Source organism: Homarus americanus, unplaced genomic scaffold (genome assembly GCF_018991925.1).
Source record: "Homarus americanus isolate GMGI-L3 unplaced genomic scaffold, GMGI_Hamer_2.0 scaffold23578, whole genome shotgun sequence".
NCBI classification, from domain to species: domain Eukaryota; kingdom Metazoa; phylum Arthropoda; class Malacostraca; order Decapoda; family Nephropidae; genus Homarus; species Homarus americanus.
In genome coordinates, this window is record NW_024733231.1 from 5,981,410 (window position 1) to 6,006,321 (window position 24,912).

Below are 24,912 nucleotides of genomic sequence, written 5' to 3' on the forward strand. Positions count from 1 at the left end.
AGCAAAATTCCGTACTGTGCTGTACCCCGGGCTTAAAACATGATGATGCAATTATTAACCCCTTGAGGAATGTGACGCATTTTGGCAGTTTATTCTGTCTACCATTAGACACTTTTATGCAGCTTAGGAAGAATTTATGGGAATAAACACTATAGACTAGCTGAATTAGCCATCTCTCTATTTTCTTTCATATTCCCTTCCTAAATTGAATAAAATCATCTAATAATAGTTAGAAAAGAGAAAAAAATGTGTCATCGATCTTCAAAGGGTTAATGTATTGGTGGCATCTGTGAGTGATCAGTATAGTCCGCGAGCTGGTAGTCTGGTACTGTCAGTACTGATCATGTTGCGTCACGCCAACTATTCACGTATAACTTGAGAGTTGAGAGTAGTGTCTCCAACTCTCCAGAGTCACCCCTTCCATTGTCGTTGTCGCCGTCGGGAGGGAGCAGTCAAACAGGGGCACTTTATCTAATATTGCACCTTATTGGTAAGATGACCCATATTTTTGCTTCATTGTAAATTAGGTAGATTAAGAAATAAAATTCCGTAATAAGGCAACAATATTATGTGGGCACATTTACATCTATAGTCACTTCGTAAATGTTCCTTTTCAAATCCACACATGTACTGTACTCTAATAAATTGTTCACAAATAGAGAATTATTTTGATGTACGTAAATATATTTTGCCGATGGTACGAAAAAAGTACGGAATTACGGTACGTTATTTTTTCCGTACTGTACGGTACGGAAAAATAATTGGGGGTACGGTATGAAATTACGGTACTGTATTTTAGCCAGGTACGGAGTACGGAAAAATATTCTGTACCGTACCACCAGCCTTGTCCCAGGCATAAAATAGATCCACTGCCAATATTTTTTTTATTTGTTTATCATTTCATCATTAACACCATACTGGATATTTTGGGCAGTCGGTCTAGGCTTTTTTTTTATGAACTTTATTGTCCAGCGTTAGTGCAGGAGGAAACTGTAAATAATAATAATAATAATAATAATAATAATAATAATAATAAATGGTTTATTAATAGAGTTGCAGCCGGTGGCTGAAAATATACAAACTTACATTTGATTTAGACATAATGATATGCGTTGAATACATTTACAGCGCTGTACAGTACATAAATCAGGAGTTGTTTATTATTTTAACAATAGATGGGATGGTGCTATTCTTATATCTATTGGTGCGGGCTCTTATGGGCTGAATTTTGTTGTAGTGGCGGACTGCGCGAGGTGGGCGGGGGACTGCCGGTGGCAGGAGGTGGCGATGACGAGGATGGTGCAGTAGTCCACTGCCAAACCTTGCTAGTGCTTGGTGGTGGCGGTCACTGAGGGATGGCATTTCCAGGGTGGAGAGAGCGTTGATGCAGCCGGAGCAGTCTGCGCCGAGCATGATTCTGCAGGCCCTTTTCTGTACCTTCTCTAGCTGACGTTGTTGGGTGGAGTTGAGAGAAGACGACCAGGCTGGCGATGCATACGTTAGTTTGGGGAGAATAAAGGCGTTGTAGATAGTCCTCAGCTCTGCCGTGGGTGTCCCAAGTGACCTAAGTCGTCGTAGCATGTAGAGACAGTACGAGGCTGCCTTGATTGTGTTGTTTACATGGGCCTTCCAGTCCAGTTTGTTGTCTATAGTTACACCCAGGAGTTTGGCAGATTGCACCAGCTGGAGAGGATGGGCACCCACTGTGACTGCTGGAGCTTGCACTGGAGTGGTGGCGGTATTGATGTGCATGACTACGGTTTTGGCGTGGTTGATGGTGACCTTGTTCTCCGTAGTCCATTCCTGTAGTCTGTCCAGGGTGCCTTGTAGCGATGAGTAGTCTGGTGCGGTGTTGTCCACTGTAACCCTCACAGTGCAGTACTGTACCTGGAGAAAACCTGCCATATTTGGTAGTGTCACACAGTACAGTAGTGAACACGTTACCACTGTACCACCACCACCAGTTGTCTGGTAAATGGTCACATGTACCATATATTAGTTTATCAGATCCAAATTTTAATACAGTATACATTAGGTGTTCTTGACTGCCTACACAAATTTTACCTCACAAGATATCCTGGTGGACCCATCACCCCAAAGCTCCCTAGTGATGGTGGTGGTGGGTTTATCTTCACCAGTCTGTTGAATACTGTACTGTATTACTGGTTTATTTTATTATGTTTCGTTAATAATGTCGTTATTTTGGAGGAGATTAAGTCATGATTAGATTCATTTTATACTGAACTGGTTCGGTTAGATTAGATTAGGTTAGGTTAGGTTAGGTTAATTTTTTACTGAACTTGTTATGAAATGTCGTTGAACCGTAAATGCTACACAAATATAAATAGAGAGAAAATCTTCGCCTCACACCACTTCATATAAAGCCATCAGTACTATCTTGTCCCAGTGCTATATCCCTGTAGTGTTAGAGCTTCTGAAGGGTTTAACTAATGTGTGTATGGATGGCTCTATGGTGTGAGAAACAAAGTGACGATATACAAATAGTGTTGGGCTCAGGAAGCATCTTGTTACATAGACCATTAATGCAGGAAGAATGTAATTAGAGGGAGCTGGTGGAGGAAACAGGGAATGACTACTGATGAGGGTGACTCATCTTTTCCTTGGCTTATTGGTATATACTGTGTTGTGTTATGGCACACACACACACACACACACACACACACACACACACACACACACACCGTCAATAATGCCTCTTATGTCACGTCAGGTTGGCACTCGACCTAGAAAGAGCAGCGCCAAAGTGGAGTCAAAGGTGCCAGATTACTATTAATATAGTCACATAACCATTATCATAAGACATTTAATATAGGTGAACCTTGATGCTTATGGTGTCAGATGAAGATGTGTGGTGATGGTGATGTACAGCTCCTCCCCGACTTACGACCTGCCTCGGTCGTACCAAAATTTGGTCAAATTACGTATTTTTGAGTCCCAAAGTCAGTACACATACAAAATTTTTGTTTGTAATTCACTTTAAAATGGCTGGCAAGCTTAAAAGTGAGAGTTTTGTGGTGCTGAGAAGAAAAAGAGACACCCGTTTTAGATTTTCTATGTATTATTTAAGCATTTCCAACTTACGACCATTTCCACTTACGACCTGGATTTGGGTCCCTAACCCCGTAGTAAATCGGGGAGGAGCTGTATACTGTATATTATTATTATTATTATTATTATTATTGTTATTATTATTATTGTTATTATTATGATTGTTATTATTATTGTTGTTGTTGTTGTTGTTGTTGTTAAGACTCACGGGTGACTTACATATTTGTGTTGTTTATGGTATTTATCTTTATTCTTGTTCCTTCTTCTCCCCTTCCTTCTAACTCCTCCCCGCTACACACACACACACACACACACACACACACACACACACACACACACACACACACACACACACACACACACACACACACACACACACACACACACACACACACACACACACACACACATCATTCCTGGCATTGTGGTTAAATAACACTTGGTTATCATTGTTTGGGTCGCACCCTGATAGGTGGTGAAGGGGGGGGGCATGAATGACAGGTGAGAGAGAGTTGTATATTATGTAGAAGTGAGAGAAAGAGAGAGAGAGTTGTATATTATGTAGAAGTGAGAGAGAGAGAGAGTTGTATGTTATGTAGAAGTGAGAGAGAGAGAGAGTTGTATGTTATGTAGAAGTGAGAGAGAGAGAGAGTTGTATGTTATGTAGAAGAGAGAGAGAGAGAGAGAAGGATGCATCACATCCTTGTTGCAGCTGTGTGTGTGTGTGACGCAGTAGTGAGGGGGAGGGACACCAAACCTTCAGTATATGGACCACCCTCCACCACCATGGCCACCCATCACCCTCTCACCTGCCTGGCCATGCACCAACCCCTCTACTCCTCCACCACATGGCCACGTACTGGTCCATCCCCTCTGCACTCACCACCCAGGCTCTACTGTATGGCCAAACATGAGCCCCTCTACTGTTTAACAAAGCATCAGGCGCTGTACTGTACTGTGTGGCCTCATGCTAGTCCTTCGTCACCAAGGTACTGTACTGTCTGTCTATCATGGTACGGGGGGAGCATATCATGATATTCTTTCCATCCGTCCATAGAGGAGATACCAACACCATAACAAGAACATATGTACGTGTTGTGTTGTTAGGCGGATACATCACAACTACATCTATAAGACGTGTTAAAGAACCTTTGTTGTGTTGTGTTATGTTGTGTGAAGTTGTTACTGTACAAAATTATGGCGGGGCACTGGGCCATCTTTACTGCCAGTCGTGTGTGTTTATGGTGGTCCAGGACCCTAGGGAGGGCACTATAGTATGGTCTAAACTTAATACCTTTATGATCACAGAACAGATCTCGTGTGTCAGGTTCACCTCGGTAAGATCAGGAGTTTCTCACTGCAGGTTTGACGTGTGTGTGAGATACTGTATCGTGGGTGGGGGGCAGAGGACAGCTGGGGGTAAAGGGTGTGAGAGAAGGAGTTACGAAAGGAGGCAGGTAGAGAGTGAGAAAGGTAGGGATAGTAAGAGGATGGGAGGCAAGACTGGTGAGAGAGGGAGGTAACGGATGGTGAGAGTGAGGTAGTAAGGAGGAATGAGAGAGAGAGGTAGAGATGGAGTGAAGGAGGTATAGTAAGAGGAAGAGGGAGGGGGTTGTTAAATGCATAAGGGACCTTGTTAGTGCTGGTCCCTCCCGGATGATGGTAGTTATTGTTTGGCTGGTCTGATTGTGTTGAACCTCTCTCTCTCTCTCTCTCTCTCTCTCTGGGGGGGAGGGGGGGACCTGTACGTGTGTTTTATAAGGGATATGGAGTTTGTTTTTTGTGCAGGTTTAATCATTTGGGTTATGTTAGTAAACTTATATGTGTGTGTTTCGTTGAAGAATATCTCTCTCTCTCTCTCTCTCTATCCTGATGGTTGCCTCTACCATCCCTACTACCACCATCACCCCTAATACTACTATTGCCACTACCATCACCACCATTACCACTACAACTAACATCACCGCCAAGTTTTGTGTGTGTGTGTGTGTGTGTGTGTGTCATGAGAAAGCTTTTAAGGATTCTCTATCTGTTTGGTCTGACTCAAGGCCGTGCTGACATACCACGCCATGTGACTGTCTGTGTATGTCTGTCTGTGTATCTGTCTGCTGTGTGAATTTATACATTTCAGTTTCTCTTCATTTATGTATGTATGTATGTACTGTATGTATGTATGTCTGTATGTATGTATGTAATCTCTATCATATTGTGTTGGGTGGATTAAAGGATATGACACTGAGTAGACAGATTGGGAATGGCTGCTGTGGAAGGATTGAATTTGGTTATCGTGTGGCAGATTAGGTATTGATCTGTTGACATAGACGATTGACCCGTCCTTGAGACTAGCAGTATTCCAGGTTCGTTCAAGGTGGACCAAACCAAGATTGGCCAATAAAGAGGTTTGCCAATCACTCGTTATCTACTGTACTCGTGTGTGTCAGTTTGGCCGCATGACTGTCTTTTGCCAATCACTCGTTATCTACTCGTGTGTGTCAGTTTGGCCGCATGACTGTCTTTTGCCAATCACTCGTCGGTTTATTAGTGTTTTTTTTTTTTTTTTGTCATGCACTGAGGGGGATCATAGTAGTCAGGCACTCTAGGTCAAAGAGATACACTTCCTTCCTCTCCTCTCCTTCCTCTTTCCTCCCCCCTTCCTTCCTCTCCTTCTCCTTCCTCTCCTTCCTTCCTCTCCTTCTTCCTCCTTCCTCTCCCTTCCTTCTCCCCTTCCTTCCTCCCTTATTCCTCCTCCTTTATTCCTTCCTCCCTTATTCCTTCCTCTTTCTTCCCGTTCCTCCTCCTCCCTCCTGCTTCTCTCCTAATCCATCAACCCTCCCTCCCTCCTCCCTCGGCCAGACTAAAAAAGTGGTGGTGCATGATGTCTAGTCTGTGTGTGTGTGTGTGTGTGTGTGTGTGTGTGTGTGTGTGTGTGTGTGTGTGTGTGTGCGCGCGTGTGTGCGTGCGTCACCATTGTTTTATTTACTCCTTGACATAAAGTTGGTGGAAGGAGCATTTGTGGTCTCTCTCTCTGACAGTCCAGTAGGCCACGGGAGGAGATGTGTCATGGGCGTCACTGACAGTCAAGGATGATTTAAGCCAGACCCCTCCATGTAACACACACACACACACACACACACACACACACACACACACACACACACACATACACACACACACACACACACACACACACACGAGAGAATGAGTCAAGAACTAGATTATCTTGCTATCATTAACGTCTTGTATACCTACACCTGTTGACGCACCACTACCTGCATTACCACCACCACCACTACTACCACCATCACGTAGACACATTTTTTAACTCATTTGCTACGAGGATTAATTAAGGAATTTTTCGTATTAGCCTTTGAGAATCCATCTTTATATTGTATCTAAACTCAGGCAGTTACGTATGTTCTTATATCTTGACTTTGTTGTTTCTGCTTTTAGAATTCGCGGTGTTTTTTGCCCAATCAGATTCGATTGTGATTTTGGGTCTCTCATATTTCGAAATTCAAATTCATTTCCGACCCTGGAAGTCTGCGATGGGTCTCACTTCAATTATATGGAGTTAATTACGCGTTTTGGGGAAAAAACGAACAAACTATAGCATTTTTTAGATCTCATGGTGTTCTCCCGACCTCAGTAAAGTGTTGTAAGTGCCAGAACGAATGTCAATATCGCCAAGACACTGTAGTAACTCGTTCTTTATTCACAAGACCTGTACAGTACTGATCTCGGAATCAGACGATGAACTGTTTTAACCAGGCCAATAAGGTAAGAAATAACAGTGATTCCATCATATGGTGAAAGTTTGGTTACGTAAAATCATGTGAGTTAGGTTAGGTTAGGTTTATGTGCTTTTCTAGTGTTATGTTGGTGTGTTTTTTTATTCACTTGGCCATGATTTTTGTCGGAAAACGCCCCACCCAAAACCCCTGTTCCCAACAGGATCCCCTTTATTGTTGGGGGTAGAAGGGGGCGATAACTTAAAAACAGGCAATTTCAGACGGAAATCAAGGTCAGAACCAATCAAAACACACATAAGATAAACATAATTTTGACTGTAACAGAGTTGTGTCAACTACTATAAATTTACCGAAAAATATTGTATTGTTTTGGTGGGAAAAAGTGACGAAAAAATGGTCGGTTAAGAAATAAGACGAACACGAGTGTTTTTAATGGTATAGCTGCGTTCATTATGGTGACTGACTGTATGATGAGCTGGAAAAGGGGTGAGGGGCTGTTGTGTTGCTTCCTGACCACACCTTTAACGCTTATCTTAGCATGATGTGTTATGTTGTTTTGCTGTATTATGTTGTGTTGTGTGTTGAGGATATGACTAGCTGCGCGCCTGTGTGTGTGTTTATCCGGATCCGTGCAAGTGCAAGAACTCTACTGCGTACAACCTCTTAGTGTGTGTGTCCTTTACTTTAGGGGACTTGACACCTGTTGAGTGAAGGTACGGTAGTTAAGGTAGTCTCTCAATGTAACTTTTGATGTCATTTTTATACGTTAATCTGTGTTTTACCTTAAGATCAAAACCAGTTAGGGGACAGTCTTACTACCCATGACTTAATAGGTTAGGTAACAAGTGGAAAAGGTCAAAGTGTACACCAGTAAGAAAGTGTCATGACCCTCTGGCGCGTGTTGGCACTACTGTTTGTTGACAAGTATTATAAGATGATCTGTGTGCCGCCAGGGGTCTGCTGCCTCACACATTGGCTCTTGCACGAGTCAGTATACGAGATCAAGGAAAATACAGTGGTGTTTTGATTAGGTGGATGGGGTGGGTGGGTGGATAGATGGGTGGGTGGATAGATGGATGCTTCAACGTAAACACACCATACACACCCTCTCACATCCCACAACACACCATACACACCCTCTCACATCCCACAACACACCATACACACCCTCTCACATCCCTGGACAAATAGAGACTCCACGCTACACAATGTTGGTGAAGACTGTCAACTTCCCCAGCTGCATGAGACACTTCTCCCATGAACCAAATAATAATAAAACTGATAAAAAATGCGAATTTTCCGACGGTGAGTCACAGGTGAGGAGGCGCATGTGACTAATGACGTCTCACAGGTATTCTTAAACGACCTCAGGTGAGTCTATTAATACCAGCAACATAACCAGATTTGGAAATATACAAGGTGATTTTATTTAACCCGAGAAGCCTAAATAATTCCCATACAGTAAAAACTATTATGTTTGGCGCCTAATATTTTACGTAAATTAATTCGTATTAATTTCTACTACTTGGTGTTTAAATCATTCGTACGTTGTATTCGCTCAACAGATCAATTCATTTTCAATTTCAATTGTTTATTCCTTGATAGAGGAAGCGGGATCCTAGTGCTGTCACTAGGTACCCCTGTACAATGACACCAGAAGGGGCTTACTAAAGTCTAAGGAAGGAAGGATATTCCTTTAACACATAATCAATGTTATTTACATAACATCTGGCCAGTATGGGGAGGATCATCGTGTCTCCGTCAGGGGGTCGAGGAGTGGTGGTCCAGCAGGCGTCACGGAAGCGTTGTGTGTGGGGACATCTTAGGAGGTGTGGATAAGGGTGCGGCTGTCGGGTCTTCTGCATAATGCTCAGGGGACTCAACAGATCTTGATTATTTTGTCATAGCCACAAGCTTAACATTATTTACCTCAGGATAATGAAGCGACAATGTCTCCAGGTGCCAAATACTGTTGGCTTATCCACACCTCCTTGGGGATTAAACTTGGGGTGATTTTCTTGTGTTAATCTCACTAATTCTTCTTTTATTTCACAGTTGTTTATACGCTCGTAATGGCTAGTGTACTTGGGTCGTGATGTGTGTAGTGGTTATTACCTTATTTATCGATGTATGAGCGTAAATAACGTAGGTAAAGAGTTAGTTATAGGTGTTGTAGTAGAAAACGAGATTAATTTTTTATTAAAGAAAACTCTCCTGTGTTTATATTTGAAGGGAAACTAAAGTAGACGGTTTAACTTCTCTCTCTGGGGGGAGGGGGGGACCTGTACGTGTTTTATAAGGATATGGAGTTTGTTTTTTGCAGGTTTAATCATTTGGGTTATGTTAGTAAACTTATATGTGTGTGTTTCGTTGAAGAATATCTCTCTCTCTCTCATGATATAAACTTAATCTCTTTAATCAGTTTATCACCACTGGTATCTTAAAAGGTAATAAAATAGTACAAGTGTTTATCTGATTGAGTCAACAGCGCAGGTGGACGGTGGTCGAGTGATATATTTACTGTACTGTGCGTTGTTGGTGATTGGGCCAACCCAACCCACCCACCCAACTTGTGGCTAGAATTAGTATGTATTTATTTTTGTAATGTCGGAGTCTGATATACGTAGTCTGCCAGTGATGGGTGGGATGACAGTGACTTGACTAATTGTGTGGCGGTGTGTGTACGTGACTGGCTGGGAGGCGGTGTGTGTACGTGACTGGCTGGGAGGCGGTGTGTGTACGTGTTGAGTCTATTTGGTGTGTCAGTGTTGTATTTTGGTAGCCAGTGTTTCTGTGGTGGTGATGGGTGGGGAGGGGGGATGTGTGGGTGTAGATGGTGGAGGGAGGTAGTGTTGGAGGGATGGCTGTGGAGGAAGGTAGTGATGGTGGATGGGGAGGGGGGGGGGGGGTGGAGGGAGGTAGTGATGGTGGGTGGGGAGGGGTGGAGGAGGTAGTGATGGTGGGTGGGGAGGGGTGGGAGGGAGCAGAGGACAGGATGGGGGAGGGGGGTGGGAGGGAGGTAGTGATGGTGGGTGGGGGAGGGGAGGAGAGGTAGGGATGGGGATGGGGAGGGGGGTGGAGGGAGGTAGTGATGGTGGTGGGGAGGGGGGGAGGGAGGTAGTGATGGTGGGTGGGAGGGGGGTGGGAGGGAGGTAGGCATGGTGTGGGGGAGGGGTGGAGGGAGGTAGGATGGTGGGTGGGGGAGGGGGGGGTGGAGGGAGGTAGGATGGTGGGTGGGGAGGGGGGTGGAGGGAGTAGTGATGTAGGGGTGGGGAGGGGGTGGGAGGGAGGTAGGGATGGTGGGTGGGGAGGGGGGTGGAGGGAGGTAGTGATGGTGGATGGGGAGGGGGTGGAGGGAGGTAGTGATGGGGTGGGAGGGGGGTGGGAGGGAGGGGTGATGGTGGGGTGGGGAGGGGGGGGTGGAGGGAGGGAGATGGTGGGTGGGGAGGGGGTGGAGGAAGGTAGTGGGATGGTGGGTGGGGAGGGGGGTGGGTGTTGGGGAAGATGGGATATGAGGGGGCGAGGTATGAGTGAGGGTGTTGGGGACCTGGTGGAGAGAGGCTACAGGGGGAGGTGTTACAGTTATATCCTGATGTTTGTGTCAGATGGTTGGCACGACACACCTAACCTAACTTAACCTAATCTTGTGATGGTGTTGCTGCCAGGTAGTTGATGGTCAGGGGGGGGGGTGTGTTTATGAATATAATGATGTTCTGTTGATAGTAGTAGTGATGACTATTACGACCACTACTACTATAATAATAACACCCATCTCTCTCTTCTCTCCGCAGGTATGTTGTTTATTTTCGATGCCGTACCTCCTCGATCTAAAGGTAAGCAAATAAATAATTATATATCAGAAAAAAATCATTCTAACTTAAACTCTAAAGATTCATTTGTATTCATAAATCAAAGATGTTTATGTAACGTGGAGGTTTGTTGAAATACATCAGTTAGTCCTGGATGATGACGGTGCAGTAAACGGATGAGAGAAAATGGTGTTTGTTTTAAAAGGGGTTACTATGATGTTCCCTCGGCCTATTGGTGCAGTTTGATGGCTCTCTCTCTGTTTTTATTCCCTACTTTATTCCTCCATCACACTTTGTTACCCCTCCTCCCTCCCTACCTTTCCTCCCTCCCTCACTCCTTTTCCTCCCTCCCTACCTTCTCCTCCACCCTGCCATTGGAAAGAATTTAGGTCAACAGGTGGCTGTGATATCAGTGGGAATAATGGGGGGTCAGTGAGGAATGGTGGTAGTGGTGGTTATTAGTAAGGGATGCTGGTAGTAAGGGACGCTGATGGCGGTGGTTGGGTGGTAGTTGTAGCTGGTCAGGAATGGTGGTAGCGATCGAGGTTAAAGAGAGAGAGAGAGGGGGGATCGTTAAGTCTCCCGTCGTATTTGATATCAACCATTTTCTATGATTCCCTCGTACCATAAGGGCGTAAACAACATTCATTTATTATCCTCAATAGGAATGATAAAGTAGTGGTTTAATGTGTGTGTGTGTGTTTACATAGCGTACAGTAAGTCAAATGCTACTATATGGATTATATTAGACAAGAGGACTCTTAACTTAGGTAGATAATGCTGACTTCATCATTGTTAATTAAAAACATTACAGGTGCTAATACAAGTACTCCAATACTATACATCTACAGTGTTCCTGGGCACTGGTTGTATACTGTAGTCATTTAGATACACCTGTACCTGGGTGTAGAGGTGTGGCTTGTGGGTGTAGACAAAAACACCCCCTCCACCTCCTCCAGCACTTCCTCTACCACTTGTTGGCTCAAATCTAAAAATAACGGTGACGGCGTGTGAGGTGGAGACCTGCAGGCCAACCTCCGGGTGGGTACAGTAGACGGCGTGCTGGTTCCTCCTCCTCTTGCAACTACTACAAACTGCTCCTTCCTCCTACTTTAATTTCTGGTTATTAGCTTTCTTTCTTTCTTTCTTTCTTTCTTTCTTTCTTTCTTTCTTTCTTTCTTTCTTTCTTTCTTTCTTTCTTTCTTTCTTCCTTCTTCCCTTCACTAATATTCTCTCTACCAAAAGGAGCCTCTCTCTCTCCTTTTCTCTCACACACAACATACCCTCTGGGCTGGGGCTGTGGGTACCTACCCCGCCATGATGGATGAGGGAGTTCCTACCTATAAGGTGCCACCAAGAGAGCTCAGGGCCACACTTAGCTCAGTAGTGTTGTTATCGTTTACTCTTGTATTTTTCTGGCCAAATAAACTGTTTTAATATCCGAGGGACTCAGTGCGGCGGCCACCTGCAGTAGTGCGTGACGAAGGCTGTGTCCTCGTGTTGTACAAATTACAGATTCTGCGGTTCGATTCCCAGAGACGGCAATTAGTATGTGATACTTTGTGTGTGTGTCAAGAAACGTGGGCCCCTCAGGACACACCACCACCACCACATTATCTCCATCCCAACTGTATTTTATACCCTCCCTCTCCCCTTACTCTCCCTCACTCGTACCCTCCCTCCCTCTCTCCCTCCCTCCCTCACTCGTACCCTCCCTCCCTCTCTCCCTCACCCGTACCCGTGGCCACCAGTTGCTGCTAGTAGGTACAGCCCGCCCTCTCTTACCTCCTCCTAAATTTCTTCAGTTTCCGAACTATAACTTCCTTCCCCCACCTCTAATCTTCCTTTACCTACAAAAGCACAGCTACAGCTAGTGCCTCGTGGACTGGTCCTACTTAATCAGTCGGCCTCTTGTCATATTAAACCCCGAAGCTAATTTGGCCTCTACCTTGACCTAACTTAACCTCCTCCACCCTACCCTACCTAACTTGAGCTGACCTAGCATTATCTAATCTAACGACGTAACTTTACCTTACGTTACGTTACCTTACGTTACCTTACGTTACCTTACCTTACGTTACCTTACCTTACCTTACCTTACCTTACCTTGCCTTACCTTACGTTACCTTACCTTACGTTACCTTACCTTACCTTACGTTACCTTACCTTACCTTACCTTATCTTACCTTACCTTACGTTACCTTACCTTATCTTACCTTACCTTACCTTACGTTACCTTACCTTACCTTACCTTACGTTACCTTACCTTACCTTACCTTACCTTACCTTACCTTACCTTACCTTACGTTACCTTACCTTACCTTACGTTACCTTATCTTACCTTACCTTACGTTACCTTACCTTACCTTACCTTCCCTTACCTTACCTTACCTTACCTTACCTTACCCTACCCTCTCCCCCCACACGTGAATACAGTCTTGTGTGGTTGGGCAAGAGATAAGGGGGCGAGGCGAGGTGGGGCGAGGGTACTGGTTTTTATACGCTAAGGAACATTAACTGGCTTAGATGGAGGAGGGGGAAGAGGAGGTACTGGATGGAGATGGAGGGGGGAGGACGAGTGGTGGAGGAGGTTGTGATCGTCGTGGATATTGAGAGAGAAGAAGAAACGAAACAGAGGAAGAGGAAGCGTGAGTAAGAGTACGAAGTGTCCATTATGTCTTTGGTCAGTACAAGAAAATAAAGTCACTCGTCACGTCAACTTTCAACACCTGAACTTCAACACTTGTACAAAAACCTTCTCAGGTGTGTGTTGGGGAGACCACCACCACGTACAGTGTTGGAGAGACCACCACCACGTACACAGTGTTGGGGAGACCACCACCACGTACACAGTGTTGGAGAGACCACCACCACGTACACTGTGTTGGAGAGACCACCACCACGTTGAGGAGACCACCACCACGCTGGCCAGTGTTGGGAGAGACCACCACCACGTGCTGAAGTGTTGGAGAGACTACTCATCACGTACACAGTGTTAGGGAAACCACCACCACGTACACAGTGTTGGGAGAGACCACCAATGCACACAGTGTTGAGAGACCACCACCACGTACACAGTGTTGAGAGACCATCACCACGTACACAGTGTTGAGAGACCATCACCACGCACACAGTGTTAGAACCAACACCCACGTACACAGTGTTGGCGAGACCACCACCACGTACACAGAGGTGTTGGAGAGACCACCACCACGTACACAGTGTTGGAGAGACCACCACCACGTACACAGTGTTGGAGAGACCACCACCACGTACACAGTGTTGGAGAGACCATCACCACGTACACAGTGTTGGAGAGACCACCACCACGTACACAGTGTTGGAGAGACCATCACCACGTACACAGTGTTGGAGAGACCATCACCACGTACACAGTGTTGGAGAGACCATCACCACGTACACAGTGTTGGAGAGACCACCACCACGTACAATGTTGGAGAGACCACCACCACGTACACACAGTGTTGAGAGACCACCACCACGTACACAGTGTTGAGAGACCACCACCACGTACAGTGTTGGAGATACCATCACGTACACAGTGTTGGGGAAACCACCACCACGTACACAGTGTTGGGGAAACCACCACCACGTACACAGTGTTGGAGAGACCACCACCACGTACACAGTGTTGGAGAGACCACCACCACGTACACAGTGTTGGAGAGAGACGACGTGTGTGTGTGAAGCATACCTGTGACGTCAATACCCCTGGGCCAACACCTGGTCATGCTGATTCTGGGAAGTGTAAGTGTGTGTGTGTGACAGAGAGGAACACATTGAATAACTCTAGTATCCCCGTGTGTTTGTAGTTTGCCCCCCCACACACCGATGGTTCTGTCCCGGGGTTCAGTCACCTTTGTGTAACACCTGAGGCAGTAATGGGTGAGGCAGGTGCGTGTTGGTCACCCTATGAGATCATTGCTATATCGTTGTGAATACGCTACCTGGGGAAGTGAGAGAGAGGTGGGGAAGAGAAAGAGAGAGTAGGGGAGAGGGATTGGTAGAAGGAGGGTGTTAGAGGAAGATGGAGGGCAGTGGAGGGTGTTAGAGGAAGATGGAGGGTGTTAGAGGAAGATGGAGGGCAGTGGAGGGTGTTAGAGGAAGATGGAGAGTGTTAGAGGAAGATGGAGGGCAGTGGAGGGTGTTAGAGGAAGATGGAGAGTGTTAGAGGAAGATGGAGGGCAGTGGAGGGTGTTGCCGGCTGTCACCACATGTGGTATAGTTGCTGGATGGATGACTGAGTGTGGGGTTTATTTATCGAACTTCAAGGAGAATTTTGTTCATATTTAGGTCAACTCTCTCTCGTGGATCGACTTGCGTACATAGATACATACATACAACTAATGTATGAGTGTATTCATACTCGTAGGGAGGGAGGGAGTAGAGAAGAAGGGATGGGGGAAGTAGAGAAGGAGGAGGAAGGAAAGGTAGGCAGACAGTGTGTGTTGTGTGGCAGACAGCTTGACGCCTACCGCATCTGCCTTCCAGTACAGGGGCTGCCTCACTCCGTCTACCATGATGATAATACACACTACTATAATAACGGGGTATAACAAGCACATAACACAGAATAACGGAAATATCGCGTGAAAAATACCATAACAGTGAGAATGACAGGACAGCGTCATAACACAGACGGATCATAATACACTGACCATAACAGGAGCTGTCGGTCTGTCTCCAAAAATATTGTTACAGTTCTGATTGGCCCCAATTAGAATAGGCCCCGGTTCTGATAGGCCCCAGTTCTGATAGACCACAGTTCTAATTGGCTCCAGAGAGAGAGAGAGAGAGGGGGGGGGGGCGGTGAAGAGAAGTAGAGAGAAACAAGGAAGATAGATAGAGAAAGAGAGAGAGAGAGACAGAGAGAGAGAGAGAGAGAGAGGAAATACCAAAGTTGAGTTGAACACGTCAGTCAGTCGGCCTTACCAGACAGCCTGGCGCCTGTGTGTGTGTGTGTGGGCCACTTGCCATCCACCACCAACCAGCCTCACACCTGTTGATTACGCATCTCCTAACGCCCTTATCTTATCATCTACCTCACATCCCCTACCTGTACGCCCACCGTAAAGAAGTTAATGAACTGCAGGTGTGTTGAACAGGTGTAGAAATGGTGTTTGTGTTGTATAAATGGAAGGTGTTTAGTTTTGGAGATGACTTGGCTACGTGTGTGTGTGTGTCGTGGTTGAGAAAGACCCGATATGAGGAACTGAAAACCCCGTTATAGCGTCTCAACTGCGTGGGTAATGTTGTGTGGTGGTGGGTCCCTCCCTCCCTCCCTCCCTCCACTGCCTCTCATATTTGCAGCCATGTGAAAGTTTTGGTGTGTGTGTGTGTGTGTGTGTGTGTGTTTTGGCAACTACCCTGGATGTATGTGTGGTAGTGGTTGATATCCTTCACCTACCACCACCATCCCTCCCTAGCTTAACACCTTCCGCCCCTTTCCTTCCTCCCTCCCTCACGTGGTGGAGGGAGCCTTCCCCTTGTCAGCTACTCATCTCAGCCTTGTTTATGTTGACGCCACATGACTTATGCGCTCTCTCTCTCTCTCTCTCTCTCTCTCTCTCTCTCTCTCTCTCTCTCTCTCTCTCTCCCTCTCTCTCTCTCTCTCTCTCTCTCTCTCTCTCTCTCTCTCTCTCTCTCTCTCTCTCTCTCTCTCTCTCTCTCTCTCTCTCTCTCTCTCTCTCCCTCTCTCTCTCTCTCTCTCTCTCTCTCTCTCTCTCTCTCCTGCCTCTCTCTCTCTCTCTCTCTCTCTCTCTCTCTCTCTCTCTCTCTCCTCTCTCTCCTGCCTCTCTCTCTCTCTCTCTCTCTCTCTCTCTCTCTCTCTCTCTCTCTCATTGGTATATAACCCTCAGTGTGGTAGTTCAGATAAGATGATACACCTGTTGATGATCACCTGGTTAACACACACACACCCCGTCTTTCTGTGGGACGGGAGCAGGACGGATGTGGTGAGACAAAGGTGGTGGTAGGGAGGGGAGGTGGGTGACAGGTACAGTGGAGGCGCCTCAGGCAGGTATGAATGGAGACTTAATTTGCATCACACCTGTTCATCTTCTGCCCAGGTATGACGCACAGTTGAGGGGCTCATGTATTGCTCGCACACACACACACACACACACACACACACACACACACACACACACGCCGTTTTACCCTCGTCTCACCTCACGCGGCTTCAATCATTATACAGAAAAGATAAATTTGAAAATGTAGAAAATCTTGACTAAAATGTTAAGTGTCTGAGGTACTGTTGGTTTAATATTCTGAAAGGTTTTGGGGCCAAGGTGTACTGTCACACACACACACACACACACTATATAATACTGAAGTTTGTATAGATTGAGAGAGAGAGCGAGCGCAGGTGTGGCACCACGTCACCTGACCCCCACACCGTTACCTGGCCCACCTGTAGTTACCTGGGCTTGCTGGAGTCACATGACCCCACCTGCAGGAGGAGGAACATAAACACACACACAGAGCCAAGTTTCTTCACACTAGGAATGTTGTGTAGTGTGTTATCTCGGCCAACCAGCTGAAGGGAGGTACAGATGACCAAAGACGGAGGGACAGGGAGAGAGAGACAGTGGGGAAAAGGGAGAGAAAGATAAAGGAAGAGATAGGAGGAAGGAAAAGAGAGTTAAAAATATTCCTAATTATTTGTCCTTATCTTGAAAATTTCCTGTCAATTTGTTCTTTACTTATCTGATGCCGACTTCCCTATCACCTCCCATCACCATGATGTTTCCTAGCACACACACACACACACACACACACACACACACACACACACACACACACACACACACACACACACACGTAATAGAATCAGAAAGCAATCAAGTAAAGGTTAGGAGAATGAAAGGTTGTGGGTGTTGGTAGCAAGAGAAAGAGAGAGGTGAAAGTACTGTACCTTGTTGGTCACAGGTGCCACTAAACAATCTCGTGTGTGTGTAAGGTGAGCTCATCAGTACATAACGGTACCACAATGTCCAGGTGTAGTGAGGTGTGTATGAGTGTGGGAGAGTTGGGTGTAGGGGGTGGTGGTGGTAATGGTGGTAGTCGTTGCAGGTAGTAGTAGGTGTGTTAATAATAGAAGTGGTGTTAGTAATAGTAGTAGTGGTGGTGGTAGAAGGAATGGTGGTGGTGGTAGAAGGAATGGTGGTGGTGGTAGAAGGAATGGTGGTGGTGGCAGAAGGAATGGTGGTGGTAGTGGTAGATGGTAGTGGTGGTCGTGGTAGGGGGTTGTTGGTGGTGGTGGTAGTGGTATAGATGGAGGTTGCTTATGGTTAGGTGAGCATAGGTTAGGTTAAGTTAGGTGAGCATAGGTTAGGTTAAGTTAGGTGAGCATAGGTTAGGTTAAGTTGGCATATATTAAGTTGCAGTTAGGTTAGGATTGGGTATATTTGGCCTATGTCAGAATTGGGTTAGGATAGGTCAGGATAGGGTAGGTTAAATGCGTATCCCACCGTCACACACACACACTAAAGTACATGTATACAAGTGTCCATGTATGTATGTATATAATTCCCCCTTAACATAAATCATACTAATATAAGCATGTCTCCACTCAGGTAAGCTGTTTTAAAGGTGTGTTACAATGGTGACTTGACGCAGGTAAATCTCATTTCTCTCTTTCTCTCAAACATACTCTCTCTCTCGCTCTCTGTATCTATCTATCTCTGTCTCACACTCTTACTATCACTCACGCTTTCTCACTCTCCCTCTCTCACTCTCTCACTCTCTCACTCGGGGGTCCCTCAAGGGTCGCCGCCGTCAACACTCACAAGCTCTACCATAAGTCGCCGGTGCCTCTTAAAATAGGGTCAGGGACTTGCCTCGTCTGGGTAGTAGCGGCGTTTTTATACACTGTCTGGGGAGTAATTGTGTCCTTGTACAATGTCTGAGAAGTACATGAGTCCTTGTGCCTTGTCTGGGGAGTACTTGGGTCTTCCTGTCTTGTCTGGGGAAGTACTTTTTATATTGTATGTCTGGCTGGTTTTCAAGGGCTCTCCGGGGCTGTGTGGGTCTTTTAGGGGCTCTTGGAGATTTTAAGAGTGCTCACAGGTCCTCTCTGGGGCTCTTAGGGGCATTCATTGTGTTTAAGGGGCTTTTAGGGGCCCTTAAGGACATTTTCTAAGGGCTCTAAAAGTCTTTCAGGAAGTTTTTACGTACTCTGGGGCCCTTAGGGGTGCTCAGGGGTTTCGGGGGGGCTCTCAGGGTGTTTGCAGGGGCTCTCCAGTTCTCTCAGGGGCTGACGCACACACACACACACTGATAAGGTTTGAACAACGCCGTGATAAAAATTTTAATAATACTCTCCAGACAAAGACTGCCGCTGGCTGGCCGAGTGCCTCTTATCGACGCCTCCGTAATGAACGATGGCTGTGTTGTCATAGATTATACCGGATTTTCGGATAATATACCGGATTTTAGGACGCTAGGCCGGATTTTAGGACGCTAGGCCGGATTTTCGTATACTGGCCGGAATTTCGGATACTAACTCGGATTTTGGGGGTTATAATCAGATTCAGTTGGATTACTCGTGTTCCCTGCGCTGTGATGTGGGTGTTTTAGAGTAAGCCGGACTTGGAGAGGTATTAAGATGAGCCGGATTATTGTGGGTTATATGTAGGGGATAAGCCGGATGTTGAGGGATAGTTTGGTACAGTGAGCCAAATTTTTGGCCGAGTATTTGGAATGCAATGTGAAGTTTGATTTTATTATTAACACAAGTTGTATAAAACAGAGTGAGAGAACTATAGGTTGATGTGTCTCTCTATGCATGATTGTATCTTTATGAGAGAGAGAGAGAGAGAGTAAGAGACAGACAGAGGGAAAGAGAGAGAGAGAGAGAGAGACGGACAGAGCAGACGGCATGGCGCCCCAACAACATGACGTTTACTGTGCTGATGTGCCACATATTCTGCCTCCCTGATGTACACTGGTGCCACATCTCTCTTCCTCCTCCCCCCTCGTACTGCCATCACGTGTTCCTATACTGAGACAAGAATGAGGTCAGCTTTAGTGATGCCCCATGTCTGTCTGTCTGTTTATCCGTGTTTGGTTACCTTCGTTTGTTTACCTGCTCTGTGTATGTGAACTTGTATGACGAATTTATTGACTATATCTATCTGTGTCTGTCTACCAACACACGTACACAAACTGAATTAACCCTTGAAGTGGATGCCTTCCATACTCTCTCTCTCTCTCTCTCTCTCTCTCTCTCTCTCTCTCTAGGATGGCGATAAAGATAGAATGGTAAGAAGAGGGGAAATAGAAAGATCAGATAAATGTGAAGAATGGATGAAGGAAGGAAGGAAGTTGAAAGAATGAGTCGTATAAATAATGAAAGAATTGAGAGAGGGAGGGAAGAATGACGGAGCGAGCGAGGGTTGAATGCGGGGAGGGAGGGAGGGAAGATTGCGTCGTATAAATGAAAGAAGGGAGGGAGGGGGTGGGGGCGTTGCGTGCAGGGAGGTTAGGAGTGTTGCATGCAAGGTCTGGAGGGAGGGAGGGGGAGAAGTGAGGGAGGGTTTAAAGAATGCCTTGTATTAATGAAACAATGGAAGCAGAGCTGCGTCTTACATGGGTGGAGGGAGGGTGGGGGTACACGTGGGTTCAGGACCGGGTATAATATTACTGCTGCCTGTTGCACAAGTCCTGCCTGGCCGCCCCCCCCAGCTAGTCTTAAGTGTCCGGGGCCATGGTCGTGTGTGTGTGTGTGTGTGTGTGTGTGTGTGTGTGTGTGTGTGTGTGTGTGTAATAATAATAATAATAATAATTAACAGTTTATTGAAAGAGCTTGGCAGCCAGAAGGCTGAAAATATACAGTTACATATTTGGGGAATGGGTTACGAATTACAAATAGTATGTGTGTGTGTGTGACAGAGAGAGGGAGAGCATTCCTACTCAATTTCAGTCCTGCTTGACCCCCAACCTAACCAATAGAAGTCAGTCCTTAGTCAGTTCAGGTCAAGTAAGGCGAGTCATCTACCTCGTAACCCGTCACCCTGACCTCCCATGACCTCCCAGCTGGTGGGATAATACTACAGGTTGTTGAGGGAGGTGAACCATCTGTCTGTGTGTGGTACTAACTCTGTCTACACCTGTTTCATCTGTCTATCGTCCACTCTTACTAGCTAGGGTCAGGGACAACAGCCTCCCCCTCACACACACACGAGGTCAGCGCTGCACTCGGTGGTGACATCATGCAATATTATATACAAAAAATAAGAGAGAGAGAGTGGAGGTGAAAAGCAGTTTTAGCACAACACATGACGCCCTCCCTCCCTCCCTCCCTCCCTCCCAGGCCTCCCTCCCTCCCTGCCTCCCTCCCTCCCTGACTGTGTGGTCACCAAGGCTTCCACCATGACGTAGTTTGCCTCATACACGCTTTAAAAATGGCGTCTGCGTTGAACTGAGACTCTACCTTAACTAGATACCTTCACTTAACACACCAGTTAGGAGACAACATTAACACTGAGACTCTACCTTAACTAGATACCTTCACTTAACACACCAGTTAGGAGACAACATTAACACTGAGACTCTACCTTAACTAGATACCTTCACTTAACACATCAGTTAGGAGACAACATTAACACTGAGACTCTACCTTAACTAGATACCTTCACTTAACACACCAGTTAGGAGACAACATTAACACTGAGACTCTACCTTAACTAGATACCTTCACTTAACACACCAGTTAGGAGACAACATTAACACTGAGACTCTACCTTAACTAGATACCTTCACTTAACACACCAGTTAGGAGACAACATTAACACTGAGACTCTACCTTAACTAGATACCTTCACTTAACACACCAGTTAGGAGACAACATTAACACTGAGACTCTACCTTAACTAGATACCTTCACTTAACACACCAGTTAGGAGACAACATTAACACTGAGACTCTACCTTAACTAGATACCTTCACTTAACACACCAGTTAGGAGACAACATTAACACTGAGACTCTACCTTAACTAGATACCTTCACTTAACACACCAGTTAGGAGACAACATTAACACTGAGACTCTAACTTAACTAGATACCTTCTCACTTAACACACCAGTTAGAGACAACATTAACACTGAGACCTCCCCACCTTAACTAGCTAGATACCTTCACTTAACAATATCGTTAGAGACAACATTAACACTGAGATTCCCCTACCTAACTAGATACCTTCTCATTTCTAACAATGCTAGGATATCAAATATTAACACTGAGACCCCCAACTTAACTAGATACCTTCACTTAACACACCGTGCTAGAGACAACATTAACACTGAGACTTACCTTAACTAGATACCTTCACTTAACACATCAGTTAGAGACAACATTAACACTGAGACTCTACCTTAACTAGATACCTTCACTTCTAAACACACCAAAGTTAGAGACAAATATTAACACTGAGACTTACCTAACTAGATACTCAAATTAACACATCAGTTAGAGACAACATTAACACTGAGATTCCCTCTAACTTAACTAGATACTCCTTCACTTCTAAATACCATCAGTTGCATACACAACACTGAGATTCCCAACTTAACTAGACACCTTCACTTAACACTACCCAGTTAGGAGACAACATTAACACTGAGACTCTACCTAACTAGATACCTTACTAACACACCAGTTAGAGACGTTATTAACACTGAGACTCTAACTTAACTAGATACCTTCACTTAACACATCAGTTAGAGACAACATTAACACTGAGACTCTAATCCTAACTAGATACCTTCACTTAACACATCAGTTAGGAGAATATTTAACACTGAGACTCTAACTTAACTAGATACCTTCACTTAACACACCAGTTACGAGACAACATTAACACTGAGACTCTACCTTAACTAGATACCTTCACTTAACACACCAGTTAGGAGACAACATTAACCTTGAGACTCTACCTTAACTAGATACCTTCACTTAACACACCAGTTAGGAGACAACATTAACACTGAGACTCTACCTTAACTAGATACCCTCACTTAACACACCAGTTAGGAGACAACATTAACACTGAGACTCTACCTTAACTAGATACCTTCACTTAACACACCAGTTAGGAGACATCATTAACACTGAGACTCTACCTTAACTGGATACCTTCACTTAACACACCAGTTAGGAGACAACATTAACACTGAGACTCTACCTTAACTAGATACCTTCACTTAACACACCAGTTAGGAGACAACATTAACACTGAGACTCTACCTTAACTGGATACCTTCACTTAACACACCAGTTAGGAGACAACATTAACACTGAGACTCTACCTTAACTAGATACCTTCACTTAACACACCAGTTAGGAGACAACATTAACACTGAGACTCTACCTTAACTAGATACCTTCACTTAACACATCAGTTAGGAGACAACATTAACACTGAGACTCTACCTTAACTAGATACCTTCACTTAACACACCAGTTAGGAGACAACATTAACATGCAGAACGGAATGACCTACGTTACAGGTGTTCTCAGAGGTCACAGGTTAATTATCCTTTTAACAGTACCTGAGAAAACCAGCGTAGTTAATATAGTCTTGGTGCTTTGGCCACCATTAAAAGCCTTCACAGGTGTGCTCTAGTTTTAGCCAGTGTGTGTGTGTGTGAGAGAGGGAGGGAGGGAGGTGTGGTAGGCAGGAGCAGACAGCTTGGCGCCCTTCACTGCCACCACTCACCCCACCTCCTCCACCCATACCTTCAGTCGATACTCATGGTCCTTCACCCATACCTACCCACACCCACCCACACCCTCATCTATTGACAGTGAGGGAGAGAGAAGGAAGGAGGAGAGAGGGAGGAAGGAGTTGGGGGTTATCATGATGAAACAACACTGAATGAAGGTCATACAATAGGTCAAATGATCCACCTGTGAACTGGACCAGATTCCTTCATCACTGACCATCACGTACACACCTGACACCCTGCACGTACGCACCTCCCTCCCTCTACGTACACACCTGACACCCTTGACGCACATACATGACCCCAATACTTACATACCGAACACACTTTATGCACATGTGTTGACGTCACACCTGTGCTTCTGGGAACTGTCTTTTAGTTACTTATAGATCACTGAACCACCGTGTTGTAGGGTGTGTCCAGGGTGCAGGTGGCACTGGTGTACACGGGTGGCACTGGTGTACACGGGTGGCACTACAGACATACAGAAGGTGCCAAGTCATATCTCGTGGTTTTCTTTTTCCGGGAACTTGTATAAAACCGGGTTACATCACCACGAAGTCTTAGCTCTCCCTCATACTCACACACCCCTCATACTGACACACCCCCCCTCATACTGACAACACCTCCTCATACTGACACCCTCTCATACTGACACACCTCCCTCATACTGACACACCTCCCTCATACTGACACCCTCCCTCATACTCACACACCTCCCTATACCGACACACCTCCCCATACTGACACACCTCCCCTATACTGACACACCCCCTCATACTGACACACACCTCCTCATACTCACACACCTCATACTCACACACCTCCTCATACTGACACACCTCCCCTCATACTGACACACACCTCCCTCATCCTCACACACACCTCCTCATATCACACAGTCTCCCCATACCGACACACACCTCCCTCATACTGACACACCTCCCTCATACCGACACACCCCCTCATACTGACACACACCTCCCTATACTCACACACCTCCTCATACTCACACACCTCCCTCATACTGACACACCTCCCTCATACCGACACACCTCCTCATACTGACACACCCCCTCATACGACACACCTCCTCATACTGACACCCTCCCCTCATACTGACATACCTCCTCATACTGACACACCCCCCTCATACGACACACCCCCTCATACTGACACACCCCTACTGACACCTCCCCTCATACTCGACACACCTCCCTCACCTGCTCACCATGACACACACACCCCCTCACTACACACACACCCCCCTCTCCTCTCATACTGACACACACCCCTCATACTGACACACCTCCCTCATACTGACACCCTCCCTCATACTGACCTCCCTCATACTGACACACACCCTCATACTGACACACACCTCCTCACCTGACACACACCCCTCATACTGACACACCCTCCCTCATACTGACACATTCTCCCTCACACTTCCTCATACTGACACACCTCATACTGACACTTCTCCCTCATACGACACACCTCCCTCATACTGACACACACCTCCGCACACCTCCTC

The 24,912-nt window shown here is 45.8% G+C and overlaps 1 long non-coding RNA gene across 1 annotated transcript in view; it reads left to right on the forward strand.

Annotated features, from left to right (window-relative positions):
• Positions 1 to 3,773: 3,773 nt before the first annotated feature.
• The window catches only part of LOC121869631, a 51,193-nt gene continuing 30,054 nt past the window's right edge, over positions 3,774 to 24,912 (forward strand). Inside the window, exon 1 of the long non-coding RNA XR_006089569.1 lies at positions 3,774 to 4,058. This is a non-coding gene — a long non-coding RNA (uncharacterized LOC121869631). The remainder of the gene's footprint in view (positions 4,059 to 24,912) is intronic.